This window comes from Amblyraja radiata, chromosome 2 (genome assembly GCF_010909765.2).
Source record: "Amblyraja radiata isolate CabotCenter1 chromosome 2, sAmbRad1.1.pri, whole genome shotgun sequence".
Taxonomy (NCBI): domain Eukaryota; kingdom Metazoa; phylum Chordata; class Chondrichthyes; order Rajiformes; family Rajidae; genus Amblyraja; species Amblyraja radiata.
This window is the reverse complement of record NC_045957.1, coordinates 54,246,273-54,272,529: the sequence shown is the minus strand read 5'-3', so window position 1 is coordinate 54,272,529 and position 26,257 is coordinate 54,246,273. Positions and strand designations below refer to the sequence as shown.

The 26,257-nt window shown below is 43.6% G+C and overlaps 1 protein-coding gene across 4 annotated transcripts in view; it reads left to right on the top strand.

Annotated features, from left to right (window-relative positions):
• Window positions 1-26,257, top strand: part of znf385d (zinc finger protein 385D) — a 332,806-nt gene that overhangs the window by 76,269 nt on the left and 230,280 nt on the right. The window lies entirely within an intron of this gene.

Genomic DNA, 26,257 nt, shown 5'->3' with positions numbered 1-26,257 from the left:
TGACATCTAGAGTCCTTTAGAATGTCTGTACGTTAATGTGTGTTTTTTCCTCTTGGGCATTACTTTGTTTCTGTTGGAGGCTCCACATTTTATTATAGCCTGAAGTGTGATAAAGCTTTTAACTCAGCAGTTTGATTGTCAGTGCTTGTTTACCTCATTGTTAAATAAATATATTTTTTACTATCAGATTGATGTCTGCAATTCTTCATTAACACATCACTACAAGATGAATGTCTCTAATGTTATAATCCCTCTCATGCTGAAACACAAAATAGTTGAAGGGAGGTGATATAATCACATTTTCATTCTTTTTCATTTTTGAGTGTTCATGTCCCTCAATTGCTGAGCTATTTAAACGTTTGAAAGTTTCACCTCTCAGTAGATAATTAAATAAGACAATCATCACGGTCAATGTGAGACAAAGTCTTTATTCCTATTTGACAATATAAAAAGACGACTTCTTGCACATATTAGAAACATAGAAATTAGGTGCAGGAGTAGGCCATTCGGCCCTTCGAGCCTGCACCGCCATTCAATATGATCATGGCTGATCATCCAACTCAGTATCCCGTACCTGCCTTCTCTCCATACCCTCTGATCCCTTTAGCCACAAGGGCCACATCTAACTCCCTCTTAAATATAGCCAATGAACTGGCCTCGACTACCCTCTGTGGCAGGGAGTTCCAGAGATTCACCACTCTCTGTGTGAAAAAAGTTCTTCTCATCTCGGTTTTAAAGGATTTCCCCCTTATCCTTAAGCTGTGACCCCTTGTCCTGGACTTCCCCAACATCGGGAGTAATCATCCTGCATCTAGCCTGTCCAACCCCTTAAGAATTTTGTAAGTTTCTATAAGATCCCCTCTCAAGCTCCTAAATTCTAGAGAGTATAAACCAAGTCTATCCAGTCTTTCTTCATAAGACAGTCCTGACATCCCAGGAATCAGTCTGGTGAACCTTCTCTGCACTCCCTCTATGGCAATAATGTCCTTCCTCAGATTTGGAGACCAAAACTGTACGCAATACTCCAGGTGTGGTCTCACCAAGACCCTGTACAACTGCAGTAGAACCTCCCTGCTCCTATACTCAAATCCTTTTGCTATGAAAGCTAACATACCATTCGCTTTCTTCACTGCCTGCTGCACCTGCATGCCCACTTTCAATGACTGGTGTACCATGACACCCAGGTCTCGCTGCATCTCCCCTTTTCCTAGTCGGCCACCATTTAGATAATAGTCTGCTTTCCTGTTTTTTGCCACCAAAATGGATAACCTCACATTTATCCACATTATACTGCATCTGCCAAACATTTGCCCACTCACCCAGCCTATCCAAGTCACCTTGCAGTCTCCTAGCATCCTCCTCACAGCTAACACTGCCCCCCAGCTTTGTGTCATCTGCAAACTTGGAGATATTGCCTTCAATTCCCTCATCCAGATCATTAATATATATTGTAAATAGCTGGGGTCCCAGCACTGAGCCTTGCGGTACCCCACTAGTCACTGCCTGCCATTGTGAAAAGGACCCGTTTACTCCTACTCTTTGCTTCCTGTTTGCCAGCCAGTTCTCTATCCACATCAATACTGAACCCCCAATGCCGTGTGCTTTAAGTTTGTATACTAATCTCTTATGTGATATTGAGAGAAGGTGCATCACACCAAACAACATTTGTCTAAAAAAGGGCTTCGCAAACATGAAAATCAACAAATGAGGCACGCTAGATTTTTAAAAACAGATTCTATTCATTAACCTCCGCAACAAGCCTAAACTCAGGCAATAAAAGGGACAATGCAATGTGCTAAATGGCAGGTTTTGCGGACGACCATCTTATAGGAAGCACTTTTCAGAGGACAACACTAGAAAGTGAAACAAAGAGAAGTAAGCAGGATTACAACGGGACATTATTATCAGCTTATTTTCTATGCATGTCTGCTAACATGCAGTAGTGTTCCTGTGGTCGGCTACCCATCAATAGAGCTGTCCTGCCACGGCACACTCCCCAATTGTGAATTGTAGTAAGCGCAGAGATGGCCTCTTTGCTCTTTCCCACTGTATGTGCCCGAGTTACCTTTGAAACGCTGCAGTGGGACCATTTCCGCCTTGGTTGCACCACTTCTCCATGTACCTAGTGTTATTCCCCCTGTGTCACTGTCCACTAGGTCACCGTCCTGGATGGCTGTTGCTGATTCTGCAGCTGCACCTCTCAATCGGATCAGGTTGTGCAGAACACATACTGCATATACTATAGTCTCAACATTCTTGGGCTTCTGCTCCATTGTCTTGAGCAAGCATCTAAATCTGTTTGCCAAGATGCCTAAAGAATTTTCTACAACCCTCCTAGCCCTTGACAGCCTGTAATTGAAGATCCTCTGTTCCCTAGTTAGATTCCTCTGTGGATTAAGCACATTAAGCAGTTTATCATATTGTCCAAATAGAGGTCTCCGTTGAAAGATGGGCTTCACCCAGTGAGACTTCCTCTTAATTCTCTTTTTAATTAATCTCACCCTTCTGCCTTCATGCAAGCGTCCTCGATTCACATAGAGGGCTGCTGCATACAGCGCGTCAATGAAAAACACCACCATCCTGTACTCGAAACTACTTAGTACAGGCATGTCTCCAAATGAGCCAATTCAACCAAGGGAGGATAATAGTGTGTGAAAAAAAAAGTGACATCATTTGTGCCACGTGATGATTTAACAACACTTCACAGTTCACAATGTCCATTCAAGATTTAACGGGAAAGCTCGGGAGACGGACAAGTCACTCGCACAAATAACAGAAATGCCGAGTACCCGTGGGAACTCTTTATCTACCCCCCGTTATATCGTGTGATATCATGCTAGACCACGACCACTTCACTTTGGTTACATCTTGCGTCAAGTCGCCCCGTGAGAAAGGCCTATAAGTTTCCTGTGCTTATGTGATATGGCAGTGAAAGGTGCAAGTAAAGGTCAGGATGTGTTGAATACTATGCGAGTACATTTTTGTAATGATGAGTGCCATTATTGACGAATAACCTGCCCGACACTGAATAGATATGGAGATCCATACCTTCGGATGTTAATTATTATTGAAGATGTTAAAAAAAAACATGTTAAACTTAAAACATGTTTTTTCTGGGGGGTTTTCTACTTAGTACCATCATCTATCCATGCACTTTTAATAGTAAGATTAAACGAGAACTTACCAGTTTGAAGTTTGATCTGTATTTTATGAGGAGTTACGATGAGGGATTACGTGAAGAACCCGCTCAGTGCGCAGGCGCGGCATACTTCCAAGCAGCGGTGTGGAATCACAGATAGACACAAGTATTTGAAGTAAACATAGTAAAGAAAAAGAGACATCAATTTATCAGTTTGATCCATATAATGAGGGTGGGAGCGGAGGGCACGTAATCCCTCATCGTAACTCCTCATAAAATACAGATCAAACTTCAAACTGGTAAGTTCTCGTTTAATCTTACTATTTTACTTCGGAGTCACGTGAGTGACTACGTGAAGATTTCAAAGCTCTGTGATTTCAAACCGTGTAACAGTTTTATTCACTCACTGCCGAAGTTCTTGAGGGAGGAAGTGTTATCGTAATTACCCAATGAATCTGTTTTTCAAGAAACAAAAAGGTATTTATTAACAATAACAAAAATAAATTGCTCCCCCGGGCTTAAATTAAATATTTGCAGCTTCCAATATCTTTGCTGCAAATAAATCAGGTTTCATCAACGGCTTATTGTAAAATGTTCTGAATGTTGATTCCCTCGACCATCCTGCTGTATTCAGAATGAGGTCAATAGGTACATCCATTCTTGCTGCCGTTGATGTGGACGCTGCCCTAGTGGAATGAGATTTAAAGGTATTAATATCTATCCCGGCAGCTCTCAGTACCTGTTTTAGCCATCTTGAGATGGTTTGGCTTGTTACCCGGCCATGAGGTTTTTTGTGGCTGACCCATAAGGCTTGTTCACTCCCTCTGATGTTGTGGGTTGTGTCTATATACTGTAGTAGATGGGTCACCACACACAATCGTGGCTCTGGTGGGTAGGCCCGGAATGCCACTAGTGGATTGGATGTTCCTGACCTGCTTTGTTTCACCAGATCTTGTAGAATGAATGTGATCTGATCTGGGGTTGTCACCATGTTGTCCAGTCTCAATTTGTGTAGTGACTGGACCCTCTGAGCGGATACGAGTGCCATCAGCATGAGCGTCTTCAGTGTTGATTGCTCGAGGCTGAGGGATCTAGCTGGTGGCCATTCCCTGAGGTATGTCAGGACGACACTGATGTCCCAAATATGGGTATACCTGGGCTTGGGGGGCTTAATATTATAAATGCCCCTCATAAGTTTTACCACCAGTGGATGGGATCCCATTGCCTGATGTCCTGCTGGTTTGAGGTAAGCAGAAAGAGCACTACGTGCTGTGTTGATGGCACTGTAGCTGATCCCTTCATGATGGTGTAGATAGGCCAGGAACTCCAATACGTTGGTTACTGTGGCTGTTTCATATGTTGTCCCTGTTTCCTGGCAGTACTTTTCCCATTTTTTGATGCTGGTTAAGTACTGCCTTTTGGTGGATGTTCGAAGGGATGCTGACATGGTGGTGATGGTTTGTTCGGACAATCCCAGGTCCAGGTAAGGTCTGTTCAGAACCTGCAACCCAGGAGTTTAATGTCTTCATGGCATGGGTGGCTTATGCCTGATACTGGGTGAGTTAATAGTCCTGGATCACTGGGAAACACCATAGGTGATTCTACCACCATGTCATGTAGTACTGGGAACCATGGCTGTGTAGGCCAGTTGGGCACCATCAAAATACCAGAAGCAGAGTCCATCTGTATTTTGCGAAGTACCCGACTGATGAGGCAGAAGGGGGGAAAGGCATAGAAAAAAAACTTTCCCCAATCCAGCGTGAAGGCATCTACCGCTGCTGCCTCTGGGTCTGGTTCCCAAGCGACATACATAGGTAACTGGTGATTTAGTCTTGATGCAAATAAATCGATATCTGGCGTTCATTATTGCTTGATAACTTTAGCAAATACTTTAGGGTTTAACATCCATTCGATGTTGTCATTGAATTTGCGTGACCTGGTGTCTGCCACTGTGTTTAGCTTACCTGGTAGATAGGTAGCTGAAAGCCAAATATGTCTTTCGACACACCATTGCCAAATCATATTGACCAATTTGTCGCATGATAAAGATTTTATGCCGCCCATATGGTTAATGTAAGCCACCACCGTAGTATTATCAATTTGTAACCGAACATGCCAGTGCTGCATATTGGATGCATATGCTTTTAAACCATAAAAGGCGCCCAACATTTCTAAATAGTTAATGCCCAGTGTAGATAGTAATGATGACTCTGGGTTAGTCCATCTACCACCTGTGCTGGATATGGAGTTAGTTGCTCCCCAGCCTTGAGCACTGGCATCTGTCTGAAGAACTAAAGTAGGGTTAGTGATGATAATAGGACTAAAACTATGCCAAACATTTTGTGTCCACCATTGTAGCTCTGATATTGCTTCCGTGGGTAATATCATGACACGATCATAGTGACCTCTATGTCGTTTTAGTGCCTGTACCTTTGCTCTTTGTAAATTTTGATAGTGCAAAGGTCCAAATCGTGTAGCCAGAAATGCTGCTACCATTTTACCAATCACTGTTGCTACTTGTCGAATAGTTGGTGTTTTGTTGACCATTAAATTATTGCATGATTGTGCTAATCCAATCATTTTCTCCCTTGGCTGAGTAACAATCATATGGACTGAGTTAATTGTGAAACCCAGGTAGTCCATGATAGTGGATGGATTTAACTTAGATTTATCTGGATGTAGGACGAACCCCAGAGTTTCAAGGAGCTGTTTTGTAGCTGAGACTGCTGCCACAGCCAGTTCCATTGTTTTCCCCACTATGAGGATATCATCCAAATATGCCATGACAATATGTTTTTGTTTCCTTAGTATTGCCATGGCTGGCTTCAATATTTTTGTGAATAATCTTGGGGCTGAAGTGAGACGAATAGGCAATGTTTTGTACTGCCATGCTGCTCCATCCAGATACATTTTAGGTATCTGCTATGATCCTTGTGTATGGGTATTAGATAGTAAGCATCTTTGAGATCAATGCTAGTATCCTTTGGAAATCAGTTGTTTAGCAGTGACAAATGTTTCCATTTTGAAATGTATATACTTAACAAACTTGTTTAGTGATGTTAAGTCAATGATGATGCGACATCCACCATCTTTTTTGGTTTTGGTGAATATATTGGATACAAATTCCAAGGGTTCATGTTTGGTCTTTTCTATGACCCCCTTTGTGATAAGTCTCACCAGTTCAGCTTGTCCCTCCCGTTGCTGTTTGATGGAGGGAGAAAAAACCCTTTGGGGCCAATGTTGAACTGGCGGCGTTTTTTCTGATATAAACTGAATTTTATATCCACTAATGCTGTTGAGTATATACTTGTCACTCGTGACCATACCCCATGCTTCTTTAAACAAGTGTAATCTCCCCCCTGTTAGTAAAGCACCCTTATTCTCTATATGCTGGTAGGAACCAGACCCACCTACCTCCATGGTTATTGGCGATTCTGTTTCTTCATTTTCCTGAAGGTTCTGTTCTGACGTGCTGACGATGTTGGGGGGAGGCGCATTTTCCAGGGGGTCCGCTGCGGGCCCTGATCTAAAAAAGATCTTTGGGGATAATGTGCGGACCCCAAGCGTTCACCAGTCCCATATTGCGGACGTCGACTGGTGGATGCCGTGGGGTGCTGCCGCTTGGGTATCGGAGGTCTTGGTTTGCTCGTCCCGGGGCCTGCCCTCATTAGGCCGAAGGTTTTTGATGCTTCCTCCATCTCCTTCAGTTTTTTATTGAGATCTTTCCCAAATAGCAGCGCGTCCGTCTCCGCAGCTGGGGCTTTACACAAGCCAGCAAATTTGGGATTGAGGGCAGGTCTTATGATTTCCCTCCGGAGATTGTTGATCTCAAATTGTGTGGTACACATTAATGCCAGCACATCCTGCTGGCAGGTATCCATCTCCGTGGTCTCCACGGAACGAGCAAAGGCTGTGATGGCCGACGTCAGGAGCCTTAGGATCCGCTGTAGCTTGAGTTCTTGGGTCCGGATGTGTGACCCCACATGCCCCCAGATTTGGCTGTTGACACTTTTTACTTTGAGGGCCTCACAGTTTTCTGGTGCTGTGTGTTGTTCCAGCACCTCAGCGAGCACCTTTTCCAGTAATGGTTTATTGGATAGATGGTTGATGCTGGCCGCCATTCTTGGTTCCAGCGGTGCTCCAGCCCATGGGGTTGCTACAAAGTGGTCCACCACACCCAACAGCTCTTCCTGTTCCTGCACCCCTGGCATACTCCCGAATTCGTCCGCCTGTCCCTGTTCCAGACCAGCCCAGCCCTGGTCACCAATGCTAGCCTCCAGTAATGAGGGAGCAGAGGGAAGTGCACAAGACACTGTGGAGGAGGTACCTGTCCTTCCTCCCCGGGAGCGCTCTTGCTGCGTGTCCCGGTGGAGCATCTGCTCCAGGAGCTGCTGAATGCAGCTCAGGCGGCTGTCTCTCCTCCGCTTTGGTGGAGACATGTCCCCCTCCGACGAATCGGAGATGACCGGCCGGTTGGACTTCCTGATCGCTTTCCCAGTCCGCCGTGCAGGCTTTGGCGAGACTGGGCTTGGCTCGGTCTCGGGGATAGCGAAACGCTCTGAGAGCGACGCTGCCGCCGGTTGCTGCCCCGCTGGAATGGAACGCTCCTCTGGTGGAGTTGAAGCGGGGGCAGTTTCTTTGAGAGTTTTCTGTGTTGTGTCGACATTCTGAAAGGCAAACACAACTCCAACTCTCCTCCGTTATTCCACACGCACCGTATACTTACCTGACGGTCCGTTTTATAGTGCAGCTGGAGAGCCTGACTCCAGCTGCCGCCGCTGTTGCACTGCTGGCGTAATGCCGCGCCTGCGCACTGAGCGGGTTCTTCACGTAGTCACTCACGTGACTCCGAAGTAAAATTAATGTATAGTTTGGCTATGAATTAACTATCCAAATGTTTTTTCTTGGTTTAGACATTGTGCTGCTCATTAATGTCAAAATAAAGGAGAAACTTGCATTTATAAAAGCTCTTTAAATATATCCAAAGCACGTTACTGCCAATTAAAACACTTTTGAAATTCAGTCACTGCTTTAATGCCGGAAACCTAAAGTCAATTTGGATGCAGCCGACTTCCAGAAAGAACAACGGGACAATGAGAAAATGATTTGAAGTATCAATATTAGTCAGGGTAGCAGGGAGAATATGTAGACGTGAGGCTCAGATGCTGGAATGTTGAGCAAAAAGCCAAGTGCTGGAAGAACTTAGCGGGCTTGGCAGCATGAATGGACCAAATGCTGTCTGACACGCTGAATTCCTCTAGTACTTTGTATTTTTTGCATAGTGTGATTTGTGTGTGCCTCTCAAAAAGAGTGATATAGGGCCTGCTATAAGGACAGATAATTCCGCTTTTAACATCTCATTCATAAAACAGTGCACTGAGAACACTGAAAAGTTAGCCTAGAATCTACAACCTTCTGTCTCAAGTGAGGCAAGTGAGATGCAGCTTAAAAACTTTCCGGTCAAGAAGGTAAACACTCCCTGCCCTGATTATAGAAGCTCAGATACTCCAGTGAAACCATTGTGTGCAAAGAACTTCCTAATTACAGCAGGTTCCTGGATAAAACCCCACTCAAAGTCAATGCACAGGTGTCTGTATAGTGAGAAGTTGTAACAAAATTTGGATCATCGTGAGTTAAGGTTTAGGAAGGAACTTCTTCCTCATCCAGACATCTCTCCAGACTCACACACGCACAATCAGTCTGAAGAAGAGTCTCGACCTGAAACCACACCCATTCCTTCTCTCCAGCGATGCTGCCTGTCCCGTACACCAGCTTTTTGTGTCTATCGTGAGAAAGTTTGTTGCATTGCTCCTTGCAATCCATACAAACATGTTTCATCCTTGCCTAATGCTTGTAGACTACTACTCATGGGCCTGTCCCACTTAGGCGACTTTTTAGGCGACTGCAGGAGACTATGCAGTCGCCACATGGTTGCCACATGTTCGCGGGTGGTTGCCGGGGAGTCGCCTTCATGGTCGTGAGGAGTTCCCGCATTCCGGACTAGAATGAAGCCGCCATGGAAAGTAGCGAGAATTCTCATGCCGTAGGTGGGTCGCCAGGAGGTCCTAGTGGGTTGCCAGGTGGTCAAAGGTTCGCTTAGGTTCTCGTAGGTTGTTGCCGTGCTGACCGGTGAATTTCATTGGCTCATTGGGGAAAAAAAATGTAAGCAGTAGTTTTCAGAATCAAGGATAACCGACCGGTAATGTTAATGTCCGCCGAACTTCACAGCCGTATATCTCTGGCTTCTTAAAAGTTGTCTCCACTCCTTCTCCCCCCCTTCACCCCCTTCCCCCCCTTCTATCCCCTCTCCCCCCCCGTCCCTCCCCTCTTTTAGAGGACTTACCGTACACTGTGCCATAGCCGTCTTAATTACAGCACCAACCTTCCTGTTCATCGCGGTGTGCGTCTGTATCACCTTGGCTTTACACCATGTGAATTTCACTCAGACTGTGCTCCCCCTGCTTGCCCTGTCCCCCGCCTGCATAATGGGCTGGTGAAGGAAGTGACGTGTGTGTGTGTGTGTTCCACTCTGACAGTCGCCGTTCCAGTTGCCCGTTTTTCAGGCAACTACTGCAACTTGACCATCGCCTAAATGGGACAGGCCATAAGGTTACAAAGCAAAGAGATTTGTCTTTCACGTCAGTGCTTCGGTTGCAATGTCAGTCTGGATTAGAGCTGACCTACAAAGCATCACTGTGTCAGACTACTTTGGATTAGATAATCTCAGTTTGATTCATGTTGAGATACCATACAGTGTAGTACCAGTGCACTGTCAAACCAATAGTTGTAGGAAAGTAACTGTTCCAGAACTTGGTGGTGAGGGACTTTAGCATCAGTCACCAGCACAAAGGTCCATTGACAGGCTGGACTGCAGTGTGAATCATCACTTTTGCACAAGGAAGGAAAATTCAGCAAAAAATGACATTTCCACATCTATTTTTGGGACAGCATTACAGTTTTCCAGTGAGCTGTCTGTAAACTTGATAAATATAAAGCAGACTGTTTATATTTATCAAATTTTTGGACAGTTCACTGGAAAGCTAGAGTGCTGTCCCAAGAAAGTTTATGTTTTTTTTTTAAAGTGTTCTGTTCTTTCCAGTTCCTGTTGTGCCTTATTTTGTGTAAATTTTTGTCATTAAAGGTTTTCAAAAGAATAAATTGGGAGAGGAGTGTAATTTTGTGAGTAAGTGCAGTTGTGATGAACCTGTTTAGCAATGTGTGGGCAAGGAACTTAATTTCCCGGTTTTCCCAATTTAAAAAACCCGGAAACTAACATTATTCTGAGCTATGGCTCAGTTAGCCATGTTTGACATTGTAGCGGCTCCTGCTAGCGCACGCAGATATCGAACACGGCGTTCGGAAGCCGCGGTCACATGACTCGGGAGGGGCTGTTGTTTTCGCGCAGTTTTTCCCCTGTGTACATTAGTTCAGTGCTGACCACCGGTGTGGCCAGACGTGTCTGTTAAACCTGCATATTGCAACTTGAACTTTCGAATAAAGTATTGTTGAAAACTCCAGGAGTAATTTATCAGACCACTAAATTGGTGACCCCGACCTGTCTAGCCGTCGTTAGACAAGAAGAATTATGCAGAAGGAGGAGTTCGTCTCCGTGAGCCGCCTTAAGCCTCACACGTTGACGAGGATAGCCCAGTGACAGTGGCTACTCCACGGCGTAGAGGACGTCCACCTGTTGTTTTGCCGCCCTCTGCACTTGTTACCTCCGGTCGTGTTTCTCCGGTTCCCTTTGTTACTCGTTCGTGGTTTTCGCGTCCCTCCGGTACTGTTTTACCGGTCCCAAATGTTACGCTCGCCCCGCGACCTAGGACTACGCGTTACGGTCGTACCGTCCGTTTACCCGTGCGTTTCCGTACCGCAGATTCTGGTGGGGGGCCATGTAGCAGCGCCTGCTAGCACACGCAGATATCGAACCCGGCGTTCGGAAGCCGCGGTCACGTGACTCGGGAGGGGCTGTTGTTTTCGCGCGGTTTTTCCCCTGCGCGCGTTAGTTCAGTGCTGACCACCGATGTGGCCAGACGTGTCTGTTAAACTTGTATGCTGCAACTTGAACTTTCAAATAAAGTATTGTTGAAAACTCCAGGAGTCATTTATCAGACCACTAAAACATGAGAGACTTGAGCACAGAATCGGTACTGAAGCTCCAGTGCAGTGCTAAAGTGTTGAAGGCACAATTATTTTACTGGTGACATTAAACCAAGACTTTGTCTTTCTGCTAAGGTGGATGTAAATCCTCAATTAACATTTCTAATTTAAAAAATAGGTTAGTTATCACATTGCTCTTTGTACAACCTTGTTGCGTGAAAATAGGCTGCCACATTCCTACAGGTGCTTAATTCCTAAAATAAGGGCATTGTTCTGCTTTTTAGTCGAAGGTTTTTGCATTATGGAAGCTTTGGTTTAAGGAAGATGACCATCTAATAAGCAAGTTGCAAATGTAGATTTAATCTACATTCATATATTTATGTCTGCTTAAATTTGTTGACATTTTTGCAGTTGAGCTTTTCAGATGATTTATTGAGGTACTAAATAGATAGTTAACTTATCACCATGAGGCATGTTCTGTCTCAGTTCAGTGACATAATAGCACAACCAACTGTTAGAATATAAACAGAAAATGTTGAAATTACCCAGATCACCAAGTAGGTCAGGCAGCATCTGTGAAGAGTAAAAGAGTTTTAATATTTCCAATCAATGACCCTGGCCTGCACCGCCACCTGGCCGCTTCCATGCTACATAGACAAAAGGTGCAGGAGTAGGCTATTCGGCCCTCCGAGCCAGCACCGCCATTCAATGCGATCATGGCTGTTCATTCACATCAATGTGATGATGTCTGCCAATGCCAGCCCAGGCTCTCACTGCCTCCCCAGCCACTTCCAGGCTGGACCTACTGCAGCCACTGATGGTCCACACAGCTTCTACGGCTACTTCCAGCCTGCGCCTGCTGCCTCTGGTCACCTACACTCCACCCACTCATGGACCACAACCTATGACTGCTGATCCTCGCCTTTGCCCCAGGCTGCCAGCAGGCCAGGGACAGGGTCATCAACTCACCTGGATTCTAGGACCAGTTACAGACCGAGAATCTGAAGAAGGGTCTCAACCCGAACCGTCACATATCCATGTTCCCCAGAGATGCTGCCTGACCAGTTACTCCAGTGTCCACTTTGTGTCCTTTCATATATATTAACCAGCCATATACTCTTATATTAACCAGCCATATACTCATATATTAACCAGCCTCTATAGTTCTTTATTTCTACCACTTAGACAAATATTCTCTATTACTCAGTAATCCTTCACTCGGCTATAGTGGACTTTCATAAATAATGGACAGCTCCCCCCCCCCCCCCCCCTCATGGCCTGTTATAATGAAGGTTTATTGTAAAGAATGATAATGTGATGGAGAAAGAAAAGATAGGTCCAAAGAAGCTATGCATAGGAGCCGAAGATAGACACAAAAAGCTGGAGTAACGCAGCGGGGCATGCAACATGTCTGGAGAGAAGGAATGTGTGACGTTTCAGGTCGAGGCCCTTCCTCCCAATTCTTTCTCTCCAGATATGCTGCTTGTCCAGCTGAGTTAAGGGCCTGTCCCACTGACGCGACTTTTCAGCGACTGTCTTCGACCTTCAAGCTCGAGGGCACTCGCCTGAAAAACCCCGAGCTGGGTCGACCGTCAGCGATGAAACCGCGAGCCGGGTCGACCGTCAGCGATGAAACCACGAGCTGGATCGACCGTCTGCGATAAAACCGCGAGCTGGATCAACCGTCTGCACACACGCACACACACAAACACATCGCAAAGGCGGGGGCCAGGGAAAGCGGGGGAGCGCTGTCTGAAATTCACACCCGCGATGAACAGGAAGGTAAAAGACGGCTGGCACAGTTACGGTAAGTCCTTTAGAGAGGGCGGGGGGGGGGGGGGAGAGAGGGGGAGAGAAGGAGTGGAGACACTTTTAAGAAGCCAGACAACGTTTAATAAAGTTTAGCGACTACCTTTGATTACCTTCAATTGCCTTTGATTACCTAGGATAGCATGCTGACCTACTACGACCTACCTAGACTAAACCTACGAGTAAAAAAATATCGATTTTTTTCCATGGCAACCTTCTTTTACTCGCGGGCATTTTTCAGCATGTTGAAAAATAAGCCACGGCCTAGCTGAGGCCTCGAGTACGCAGGGAGCACGAAGGAGAGTTACAAAGACCTCCTAGGACCTCGTGTCGACCATGCTGCGAGTATGAGTCGAGGGCAAACTCTTCTAAACTTGCGAATTAGGTTGCCACAGCGGGACAGGCCCTTTACTCCAGCTTGTTGTGTCTATCTTCAGGTTAAACCAGCATCTGCAGTTCCTTCCTCTATAACAAGGGAACAGCCAAAAGATGTGTCTGAAACCGTTGAACAAAGCTGCTGAGGGTTGAGGTTGGGAAGCACTTTTCCCCCCAAAAATGAAATCTGGAACTGTCACACCCATTGAAATGAGATCAATTGCAAATTTCAAAATTGATATTGTTAATTTTTGCTCAGCTTGTTTATCAGAAAGTGTAGAACAAGACAGAGCAACACAAATGGAAGTGGATAAGTCAGCTCAGATTTACTTGAATGTTGGATCAGATGCTGGAATTTAAAAAAAAACAAGTGCTAGAGCAACACGATGGGCCAGGCTGCATCTGGGAAAGGAATGGACAGATGACATTTTTAGTCAGTACCCTTCTTCAGTTGGATCAGACTTGAGGTACTGGATGATCAACTGTTATTCCCGTATTTGTCTCTCTGTTCCTGTATGGTTTTCTCAGTTTTACCAAAGGGCTATGATTTTATGCCCTTGTTAACTTGTGCATATTCTTTGAACTGTATATTGTTGCCACTGACTGGGAAAACTAACTTTAGCACCTTGCTTTAGCAACCACATCAAAATGCATGATCCCAATCATTGATTACATTGTCTGCTCTGCTACTCTCAATGCTGTAGTCCCATTTGCATCAAACTGTGTAACTAAACCAAACTAAATCTTTGCTTTTAGTTTAACCTTGTCATTACAAGTTACTATAAACATAAAACTTTGCAGTATATTTTCAAGTATACTCAGGCATATCCTTCATAAAATATATGAGATAACAAGCAAATTGTAGATTATGGTACTAAGATGAACAAAGGGAACTTTGTGTACACTTTAGGGTGAAAATATATAATGATTTAACTTAAGAGCATGTGTAGCACTGAAGTCGATTGACATAATTATAAGTTCAATAAATTGATCTAACTTTAAGGCATTCAACAAAAAGTAGGTGATGCTTCAGCTAAATCTGCAAACAATTCTTTCAAAGTGTGCAATAACTTGAATTATGGGATCATTGGAGAAACGGCTTCTTCAGGGCATCAATGGATATACAAACAGGATGTGAGTAATCGGGGTAGGTTTGCACCCCTGGAAGGTGATATTGGGGAACTAATAATGAGAAACAAGGAAATAGATAATTAAGCCAAGCCTTTATAGTAGAGGATGTTGCGAATATCTCAGAAATAATAGATGGGCTAATTTTAAACTGTATCAAGCCGATTAGAAGGGGCAATTAGAAGTTGGGGAAGTAATACGACTAAAGATAGGCAAGTCACCAAGACACGGTCCCATTCCAAGTGTTTCAAAGGAAGCAGCTGAAGAGACACTGCAGCCATTGGATATGGTTTGTCAAATTAACTGAGTTCTGGCAGGATACTGTTTATGATTTGATGTGTTGTATCGTATGTTTATGTCGAATAAAGTTTTTGAGAAGGAAAAAAAAAAGAGAGAGAGAGAGGTAAAATACATTAAACTAAGTCAGTTAGATTAACATCTGTTGTTGGGAAGATGCTATAGTCTGAAATTAAGGAAAACATAGCTAGTTGCTTTCAAAGGATTGATGCAATCAGGCCAAGCGAACATAGTTTCATTTAACGGAAAACCTGCTTGACAAAGTTGCTAGAATTCTATGGGGATAAAACAAACAATGTTGACAGAGGGGACTCTGTATAGCTGTAGCGAATTTAAATTTCCAAAGGCATTTTATAAGATGTCACATAAAAAGCTGGAACTCAAGGTAAGAGCTCACAGTTGGAGAAGTATATTAACATGGATCAAAGAAAGGAGAGCAGCAAAGGGAACTCAATGGGACAGACAGCAGAATTTAACATACATTGTAGATTGGTTATCATATAGTAGGCAGAGGATTGGAATAAAGGGGCCCTTCTTCAGATTGGAAAGACAAATCTCATGAAGTGCCTGAAGAATAGTCCTTAGCCCTTAATTATTTACTATCTATGACAACGACCAGGAGGAACTGCAGAATATAAGGTTTGCTTTGATAACACAAACACAGGTGGGAGGGCTTGCTGAGATACCGACATTTGAATTCTGCAGCAGTCTAGAGATTAGTTGATTAACTTGGCAAATGGAATTTTATGTAATAACGTGTGAGATCATGGATTTCAGTACGAAGACTGGTTATTAATAATGCACATGAGCACAGAGGGATCTAGGTGTTCTTGTGTATGAACCACAAAACATTTGTGTTCTGCTACAGCAAGTAATCAAGAAAGCAAATGGCTCTTTATTACCAAAGGTCTGGACTTATAAAAGGTTTTGTCACAATTGAGCAACTTGTTGGTGAGGCCACACAAGCCACCATGTACAGATTTGGTCCTCTATTTAAGGAAGTCTATACAAGCTGTAGGAGCCATTACACAAGCAATGGAGGGCATTCAGAAGAGATTCCCAGGTTTAATTCTTGGTATAAGAATGTTGTCCTATCACAAATACCTAAAAGTGTAGACCTGTGTTCTCTGGAGTTCAGAAGAATGAGAAGTAATCTTACAAGGATGCAGAGAAGATTTGCAAAGGTGTTAACAGAATGTAAAGATCCTGAGTTATAGGAGTGGTTGAGTAGACTGGGACCTCTTTCCTTGGAGTGTAGCTGAGGGTTGATCTTATAGTGGTGTAGAAAACCATGAGGGGAGTTGATAGTTTGAATGCAGATGCTTTTTCCCAGGGTAGGGGAATTGGCAGAGATTTAAGGTGAGAGGGGAAAGAGTTAATAGGAACTTATGGTGCAACTTTTTCACACAGAGGGTGGTGGGTTTATGGAAGGACCTGCCAGAGAAAGTAGTCGGGACATATACAATAACAACATTTATAATACAATTAGACAGGTACACGGATAGGAAACATTTGGAGGGATCTGGGCCAAACATGAGTAAATGGGACCAGCTTAGATGGGGCATCTTGGTCGGCATGGAGGAGATGTTAGTTACACCTAAGTAGATATAGTTACAAGATATGGGGACAGTTGTTTAAACCTGAGGTATAATAGTATTACTTCTCACAAAAGGTGGTAAATGTCTGGCATTCTCTACCTTGGGGCATAGTGGCAATTGGAACACCAGAGGTATTTAAAGAGGAGGCCGAAACATATGTGAAATATTGGTTAAAATAGGGGCTATGGTGCATTGACATGGAAGAGGAGCAGAGATTTAGGGCCGATCAGCCTGATCCTACTGAATGAGGTGGTAGGTTTGAGGGGCCAGAAAGCTTACTCCAGCTCCTATTCTCTTCTAAATATTCTGGTGTGTAAGTCACAGCAACAAAAACAAAACAATTCTGGAAAGGAAGGAGAAGACTGCAGTTTAACAGACATTGACAGGTCCGTGGTAATATTTTAAAGAAGATGTACAATTACTGTACACCCACTGGGACAGTGAGGGAACGTACAACCTGGAGTGAGAATGCAATGAAAAGAGACAGCTCTCTTCACAAAGGGCAGGAGTGGGGATCAGGGGATCATGATGCAAGTACTGACAGCATTGAAGACACTGAGTGAAGCTTGGACTGAAACGAAAGCTAAGTAGTTAAATGTAAGACCTTTCTGGGAGGAGATAACCCAGCAATTTGACTTAAATCTACAAACACTGCAATGCAGAGCCAAAAGTCATATTTGTGGTAAAAGAGAACGCATTGGATTTGTTTTGAAAATGGGAGAAATCAACAAAGAATATAACTGCTGTGATATTCCTCCTCAGGAGTCAAGGACATGCAGTGCACACGTTTGAGTGTCTGCCAGTTACGGGTTGGCCATGTTTGTTTTAGTGTGGGTCAACAAGCAATGACAGCAAGTTATTAGAGTGTGAAATGACACTTCCAGAGCTGCCTGAGGAGGTTATCGAGAGGAAGGAACAATGAGGCCAGAATATCAGACCAGAGATGTCCCAGAGGAAAGGCTGCTCTGTGTCCAAAGCCAGTGAAGAATGGTCCTTTAGGAGTAGCCTGAGTTAAAGGCATAACTGCGGCAGTGGCCCAGCATTTTCAGAGCAATAGGATAATTTACAAACTTTGATGTGAGTCATGGGGAAGAGTATGTAAATTGTTTGAACAGTGTCAGAGAGCTGACATACATGAACAAGAATCACCACCACAGTGAGAAGTAGAATGCTCCAGGGAGGTAAAATGAATTGAGTCTGCACAGACAATATTAATGGAGAAGGTGTAACTACACAATTTCTGAAAAACAGCTCATTTCACAAGACTTACTATTTGCAGAATTACTGATGGATCTCTGCCTTGTGTAGATTGACATGGGTGCATTAAAAGGAGATCTAAAGATCATCTGAGAGATTTCACAGCAGGTTTGAACTTACTAATATCAGTCCAATACTTTGTTGCAGGAATATTACAAGACAGACTGAAAGCAGTTGAAATCCTTGAAAGGGTCCAGAGGGGGGAAGGTATTGCAGAAACAATTGCAAAACGGAAAATTAAGATGGGTCCAAATAGCATGGATAGGATCTATTTCCCTTTGTAGAAAGCCCAAACTTTAAGGGGCATAAACTTGAAGTAATCAGCTGAAGGATTAGAAGGGAAAGGAGGAGAATAAACACCTCGGCTGCATGAATTGTAGAGGCAAAAACCCTAATTGGGCATGTGTTTGAAGAACTACGACCTGGTGCTGGTACGTTGGATAAGCTGCAGAGCTCTTTCAGGATAATACGTGCAGGGCTCAAAGCTTTATTAGGTTTTTCTAGGTTTTCTGATGAGCTAAATAATCTCTTTCTATGTCATACATCCGATGAAAAACATGTGAGACCGGATATGTATCTTGTGAAGGGATCGAGTAGACTTAACTATGTCAGGAGCGAGTACTTTGAAGATGCAAAGAACAGCTCAGAGCAAAGCATTGTGTAGACAAGAAACAGAGTCTGAGTCAATTTATAATCGGTCAAATGTTAATCTATGTAAATGTATCCCTGTAAATAGGTAGCTAATTGCATATTTTACCTGTTTAAATAGTGAACTATATTAGTATGTTCATGGCCTGTGCAGCTTTATTACTTTAATTGAAAGAGAAGAAACAGTGCAGTGCATATGTGTGGGTGTTCCTTTCAGATGTAGGACACCACGCCGTGTGACTTTTGATACGTTGTACCGAACACTGCCTTCAGTCATGGATGTTTATGATGAACATTTGACGGCACTGGGCCTGTACTCACTGGAGTTTAGAAGAATGAGGGGGACCTCATTGAAACTTACCGAATAATGAAAAGCTTGGATAGAGTGGATGTGGAGAGGATGTTTTCACTAGTGGGAGAGTCTAGGACTTGAGGTCATAGCCTCATAATTAAAGGACATTCTTAGGAAGGAGTTGAGGAGGAATTTCTTTAGTCAGTGGGTTGTGAATCTGTGGAATTCGTTGCCACAGAAGGCTGTGGAGGCCAAGTCAATGGATATTTTTAAGGCAGAGATTGATAGTTTCCTGGTTAGTGCAGGTGTCAGAGGCTATGGGGAGAAGACAGGAGAATGGGATTAGAAGGGAGAGGTAGATCAGTCATGATTGAATGGTGGAGCAGACTTGATGAGCTGAATTACCTAACTCTGCTCCCATCACTTATGACCTTATGTTCTTTTGATTCCTGATGTTTGCCCCAGTTAATAACAACATTGAAGAGCTGAAAGAACCCAAAAGCGGTGCATGTGATAATTTTTTTCATATTGGTGCAATTTGATGTGCTAATGTTGACAGAAATAATTACTATTTTGCATTTGTTCTGAAATAATGTCTTGGAATAAATCGCTCTATAGGATGGTATTCCATTGAATCAGTGCAAATATATTTTTACTTTGTCTTAAAAAAAACCCGAATAAATGTGATTAATTACATAATTATTCAGTCTCTCATTTAAGTGCCCATCAGTTTACGTTATTACACAAATAATACTTCCTCAAGAGCTTTTGCAAAGGAGTGTAAAAGATTATAATGACAGAACATAAACAAAGGACATTGATGAAAATGAGAGAAAAGCAGATATAGCAAGAAGGGCTGGGCAATCACCACACTATTGTAAAGGGAAGCTGCAGCAGTGGCTAAATTAATCAGTGTGGATACATAGGTTTAACGTCATCAATAATTTTGAAGTCATCAGTTATGAGGCTGTGATAGAACACAATTATAAATATGGAGCTGGGGATAAGCAATCCAAAATTTCTGTTCAATTGCTGTCCTTGAATTATGGATCATTTCCTTCCACAGGTGAATTGTTGCAAAAAGTGATGCTAATATTTACTACCACAAATATACCTTGTTCTATTATCATCGCATGAATAAACAACCAACCTTTTCATAAATCATCTATTCAAATTGGTGGCTTTAAAAGGGGATCTTCTACGTAAGATGCATTTGGAGAATGTAATGTTTCACCAATATAGATGTACTGCAAGGGACAACACCTTTCAGCCCAACTTGTCTATACTGACCAAAATGCCACATTTGTTTGATTCATTTGCCTGCATTTGGCCCATATCCTGCTAAGCCGTACCAGTTAAGTGTCTTTTAAAATGCTGTTATTGTAAGTGCATCAACATCCACCTCTGAAAGCTCATTACCCTCTGAGTGAAAGGTTGCTTCTCAAATTACTATTAAATCTTTTCCATCTTATCTTAAACTGTCCTCTGGTTCTTGATTCTCCTACCCTGGGCATTCATCATATCTATTCCCATCATAATGTTCAACACATCTATAAAATCTTGAGCTGCAAGGAATAAAATTTGATCTGCCCAACCATTCCCTAAAGTTTAAGCCCTCAAATGCTAGCAACATTCACGTAAATCGTCTCTGCACTCTTTCCAGCTTAATAACATCCTTCCTACAACAGCGGGACCAAAACAAAACGCAATACTCCAAATGTGGCCTTACCAAAGTTTAGTTCAGTTTGGTTTAACTTACAGATACAGTGTGGAAACAGGCCCTTTGGCCCACAGAGTCCACGCTGACCTTCCATCCTACACGCTAGGGACAACTTACAGAAACCAATTAACTTACAAACCTGCACATCTTTGAAATATGGGAGGAAACCCGAGCATCCGGAGAAAACCCACACTGTCACAGGGAGAATGTACAAAATCTATACAGACAGCACTCATAGTCAGGAACAAATCCCTTATCTCTGGCGTGTAAGGCAGCAATTTTACCGTTATGTCGCTATGCTGCCACGTGCCTTGTACATACACAACTGAACATACGTCCCAAATTCTACACTCAGTACCCAGACCGATGAAGACAAGTGTACCAAAAGCATTCTTTACCACCCTATTCCACTTTCAGGGAACTTTGTACTTGTACTCCTAGATCCCTCAGCTCTTCAACACTCCCCAGGGCCCTGCCATTCACTGTGAATGTCTCCCCTCCCCCCCATCAAAGCCTTGCACCTATCTGCATGAAACGGCACTAACTTTTCTTCTGCCCACCTGGCCAACTGATCAAGGTCCTGCTTTAGTGTCATCTGCAAACTTGCTAATCGTACCTTGTACATTCTCATCCAAATTCCATGAACAGTAATGGGCCCTGCACTGAAGCACACCGCAAGCCACTTACCATTACCATCTTCTGCTTGCCAACTCTGTATCCAGTCAGCCAGCTCTACCTGGATCTCATGCGTAACTTTTCAGAGCAGCTACCGTACTGAACGTTATCAAATGCCTTGCTGATGTCCATATAGACAATGTCCATGACCTTGCCCCTGACCAACCTTCTTGCCTTGCTTCTTCAAAAACAGCCAAATTTGTAAGACACGACCCTCCGCATATAAAATCGTGCAGATTATCCATAATCATCCTCTGTATATCCAAATACATATATATCTTATCCCTCCGAATCGTCTCCAGTAATATGCCTACCACAGATGTTAGGCTCACTGGTCTTTAGTTCCTAGACTTTTCCTTGCAGCTCTTCTTAAATTAGCCACCCTCCAGTCATCTAATACCTCACCCGTGTCTAACAATGATTCATATATCCCAGTTAGGGCTCCTGCAATTCCTTCTCCAGCTTCCAATAGTGTATTTTGATATATCTGATCAGGTCGGGAGATTAGCTACCATAATTCGCCTTTGGATGTCCAGGACCTCCTCAACATATTTCATAATTTGCATAGCAGCTGCACAGTTCCTGTTGATAAATATAGAATATAGAACCGTACAGCACAGGAACAGGTCCCTCACCCACAATTCAATGCCAAACAAGATGGAATTAAAATAATCTCTGCCTGTGATCTCTGTTATCCATGTCTCTCCATTCCCTGCATATCCATGTGCCTTTAAAAGCCCCTGTCGTATCTGCCTCCACCACCCCCCCCTTACAGCATGTTCCTGGCACTCACCACTCTTTGTGTAAAAAAACACATGCCCAGCACATCCCGTTTAAACTGTGTTCCTCTCAATTTAAAGCAATGCCCCCCCAGTCTTTGACATTTGCATCCTAGGAAAAAGGTTTTGTCCGTCTTGTCTAGAAATGCCTCTAATTATTTTGTATTCTTACACCAGGTCTCCCCTCAGCCAGCGGCATTCTATAGAAAACAATCTAAGTTTATACATTTTTGATTTCATCCTCATGTTTATGAAATTTATAGATTCCTTACTTCATCAATGAATGTTTTTATTTGGTGGTAAACCACATGTTAAGAACAGCAAAGAACTTGCTGAGATATTATTCAACAAAGGCTTGGAAATCTTAAAGGTATCAGAGTGACTGCTGCATGGACATAGTTTAACACTGGGCTCATGGCTGGTAATTTTGACAGAAGGGAATAGAACATTTTAAAATGGCTGCTTGCTTTATATCTCATATCTATATTACTAAAAGTCTGATCTTGACCACTTCCTGTTGTTCTGTATATTGATTTTAGAAAAAAACGCTGCAACTTACGGCTGTGATTTTTGGCCATCTTACTCAAAGTCCCCCTCTGCTGTGCAGGACAAGAGGATTTTTTCCATCGATGAAAAATAATAGAGTTATTAATGTTTTAGAAATGTTGAGATTATCTCTCCTTCCGGAGGGACTATAAAACCCGGAAATGTTGAGTGCCTCAGTCAGTCTCTACAAGATGGGCGAGCGAGAGGGTCACATCTCTCAGTCTGAGCTGTGAATAACACTGAACACATGTCTACTAAACTGTGAGTGTGGTTTTACTGACCTTGAGTGCCCTTAATGTGGTTTGAAAATGAAAATGTTGTTGGTTTGAAGTGAAGCACTGCAAATGGCTGTTGGTGGTGGTTGGTTTGAAGTGAAGCACTACAAATGGCTGTTGGTGGTGGTTGGTTTGAAGTGAAGCACTGAAAATGGCTGTTGGTGGTGGTTGGTTTGAAATGAAGCACTGCAAATGGCTGTTGGTGGTGGAAACTTGACAACTTCCTGTTTGCACTGTTGATTTTAGATAAAACGCTACCACTTACGGCTGTGATTTTTAGCCATCTTACTCAGTCCCCCTCCGCTCATCAGGTGCAGAGGATTCTTTCCATCAATGAAAAATAAAAGTGTTATTAGTGTTTAAAAAATGTTGAGAATCTCTCTCCTGTCAATCACACCATGAAGGCCATGCCCCTTCCGGTGGGAGGGGGATGGATTATAAAACCCAGAAGTGTGACTGTAGCTCAGTCTCTGCAAAATGGGGGAGGGAGAGGTCACGACTCTGTCTGAGCTGTGAATCAACTGAACACACTGAATGTCTGCTGAACTGTGTGTGTGTGTGTGTTCATGTAGTGTTTTGTGGTGTTTTGTGTGTTTTTTTGGTGGTTTCACCTTGCTTAAAATGGTATGAAACTGCATTTAAATGTGGTGGCCTTGCACCCTGCATGAAATGGTATGAAACTGCATTTGAATTTGTTGGTCTTGCATTCTGCATTAAATGGTATGAAACTGCACTTGAATTTGGTTGTCTTGCACCCTGCTTGAAGTGGTATGAAACTGCATTTGAATTTGGTGGCCTTGCACCCTGCTTGAAATGGCATGAAACTGCACTTGCATTTGGTGGCCTTGTACCCTGCTTGAAATGGCGTGAAACTGCACTTGCATTTGGTGGCGTTGCACCCTGCTTGAAGTGGTATGAAACGGCACTTGAATTTGGTGGCTTTGCACCCTGCTTGAAGTGGTAGGAAACTGCACCTGAAGGCGGTGGCCTTGCACTCTGCTTGAAGTGGTAGGAAACTGCACTTGAATTTGGTGGCCTTGCACCCTGTTTGAAATGGAATTTCAAGGAATAGCCGTGAGTCAACTGCCAGCCCACCAGCCGTGAGTGCGCTGCCAACAAATCAGGCTTGAGTGACTGAGCTGCCACTCCAAGAATCAATTTGGCCCACAATGTCCATTCTAGCCCTCTGGAAACCCATCCCTTCAGCCCATAACACCCATACTAGCACTCCAGAAAGCCCCCCCTGTCCACCAATATTGGAATTGGTGGAGAGGTAGAATATTGCATTGGGGGACCAGCACCGAGTGAACATGGGACCCAACGGGTCTCACTTAGTCTAGTGGTTTATATTTCTGCTGCCTTAAAAATAAATAAAAATTGCTGGATATGAATATCAGTTGATTTGCTATTTTCTTTTCTTCATGTCGAGGGATGCCGACTTTGCAGGCTGAGCCAAGTTTAATTGCTGTCCCTATTGGTTCTTGAGAAGTGGTGGTGAGGTGACTACTTGACCTGTTGCAGTCCTGATATGTGGGATAACTAATTTCCCATTAGAAAGAGAGATCAAGGATTTTGACCCATCGGCGATGAAGGAACATGATATACTTCCAAGTCCGGACTGCGGGTGGCTTAGAGGGCAATCTCCAGTTGGTGGTGTCCCATGCTTTTGCAGTCATTGTCCTTCTCGCTGGTAGTGAGTTTGGAAGGTGCTTTCTAAGGAGTCTCAGTGAGTTGCTGCACTGCATCCTGTAGATGGACCAAACTGCTGCTGTTGTGCGGCGCTGGTAGAGAGTGAATTGTTGTGGATGGAATGGTTATTAGGTCTGTATGGTGTTGAGCTTCTTGAGTGTTGTTGAAGCTACACTCCTCCAGGCAAGTGGAAAGTATTCCTTCTCACTCCCAACTTGAGGCTTGCAGATGGTGGGGAGGCTTTGAGGAATTAGTTGGTGACTTATGCACTGCAGGATTCCTATCCTCTGACATGCTCTTGTAGCCACATTGTATATAGAGCTACTCCAGTTCAGTTTCTGGTTAATGATGACCCTGAAAATATTGATGGGAATCTTATGGAAGGTCATATGGTGATAGCTCTATTTCACTTTTGTATATCATCACTGTCTGGACTTGTGTAGTGTGATTGTTACTTGCCACTTATCAGCTCAGGCCAGGATATCATCCAGGTTTTGCAGCATTTGGATTGAGACTGTTTCATTATCTGAAGAGTCGAGAATGGTGCTGAACATTGTGCATTCATCAGCAAACATCCCTACTTCTCACCTTACAAGGTGGATCATTGATGAAGCAGGTGAAGATATCTGGGCCTAGGACACTAACCTGAGGAACTCCAGAGATGTCCTGTGGCTGAGATAATTGACCTGTGACTACCACAACCATCTTCTTCGTGATCGGTATGATTCCAACTAGTGGAGGTTTTTTTCTCTGATTCCCACCGACTCCAGTTTAATAAGCATTTCTTGATGCCAGACTCGATCAGACGCTGCCATGATACCAAGGGCAGTTACTCTCACTTCAACCTCTAGAGTACAGCTCCTTTGTCCATGTTTGAACTAAAGCTCTACGAGGTCAGGAGCAGAGTGATTGCATGAGAACACAAACTGAGTTTCTGAGAGCAGGTCGTCGTTAAGCAAGCATCACTTCATAGCATCATCAATTATCCCTTCCATCAGTTTCCTGAATGATCGAGAGTCGACAAATGGGGCAGGAATTGTTCGGGTTAGATGGTCCTGTTTCTTGTGGACAGCTCATACCTGGACAATATTCTACATTGTCAGGTAGTTGTCAGTGTTGTAGATGTAGTGGAATGCTTGGCGAAGGCAGCTGTGGCATTGCGGCATAATCCCCCCCACTGCATTTCCTTACTTTATTTGCTTGTTTGTGCTCATTAAGTGGATAATTAGAATTTTAACAAGTTTCTGAGTATCCTTAATGTGGTAGTGTTCTGATTTGATGGCTTAGATGTATATTAGCAAAAAGTAATAGAAAGGCTGAATCGTCATAAGGTCATAAGTGATAGGAGCAGAATTAGGCCATTTGGCCCATCAAGTCTAATCCGCCATTCACTCATGGCTGATCTATCTCTCCTAACCACATTCTCCTGCCTTCTCATGGAAACATAGAAAATAGGTGCATTGCTAGGCCATTCAGCCCTTCGAGCCAGCACCGCCATTCAATATGATCATGGCTGATCATCCAAAACCAGTACCCCGTTCTCCCCATAACCCCTGACCTGTACTAATCAAGAATCCATCTATCTTTGCTTTAAAAAATATCCATTGACTTGGCCGCCACAGCCTTCTGTGGCAAAGAATTCCACAGATTCACCATCCTCTGACTAAAGAAATTCCTTTTCTAAGGAATTCATAGAAACATAGAAACATAGAAAATAGGTGCAGGAGTAGGCCATTTGGCCCTTCGAGCCTGCACCGCCATTCAATATGATCATGGCTGATCATCCAACTCAGTATCCTGTACCTGCCTTCTCTCCATACCCCCTGATCCCTTTAGCCACAAGGGCCACATCTAACTCCCTCTTAAATATAGCCAACGAACTGGCCTCAACTACCTTCTGTGGCAGAGAGTTCCAGAGATTCACCACTCT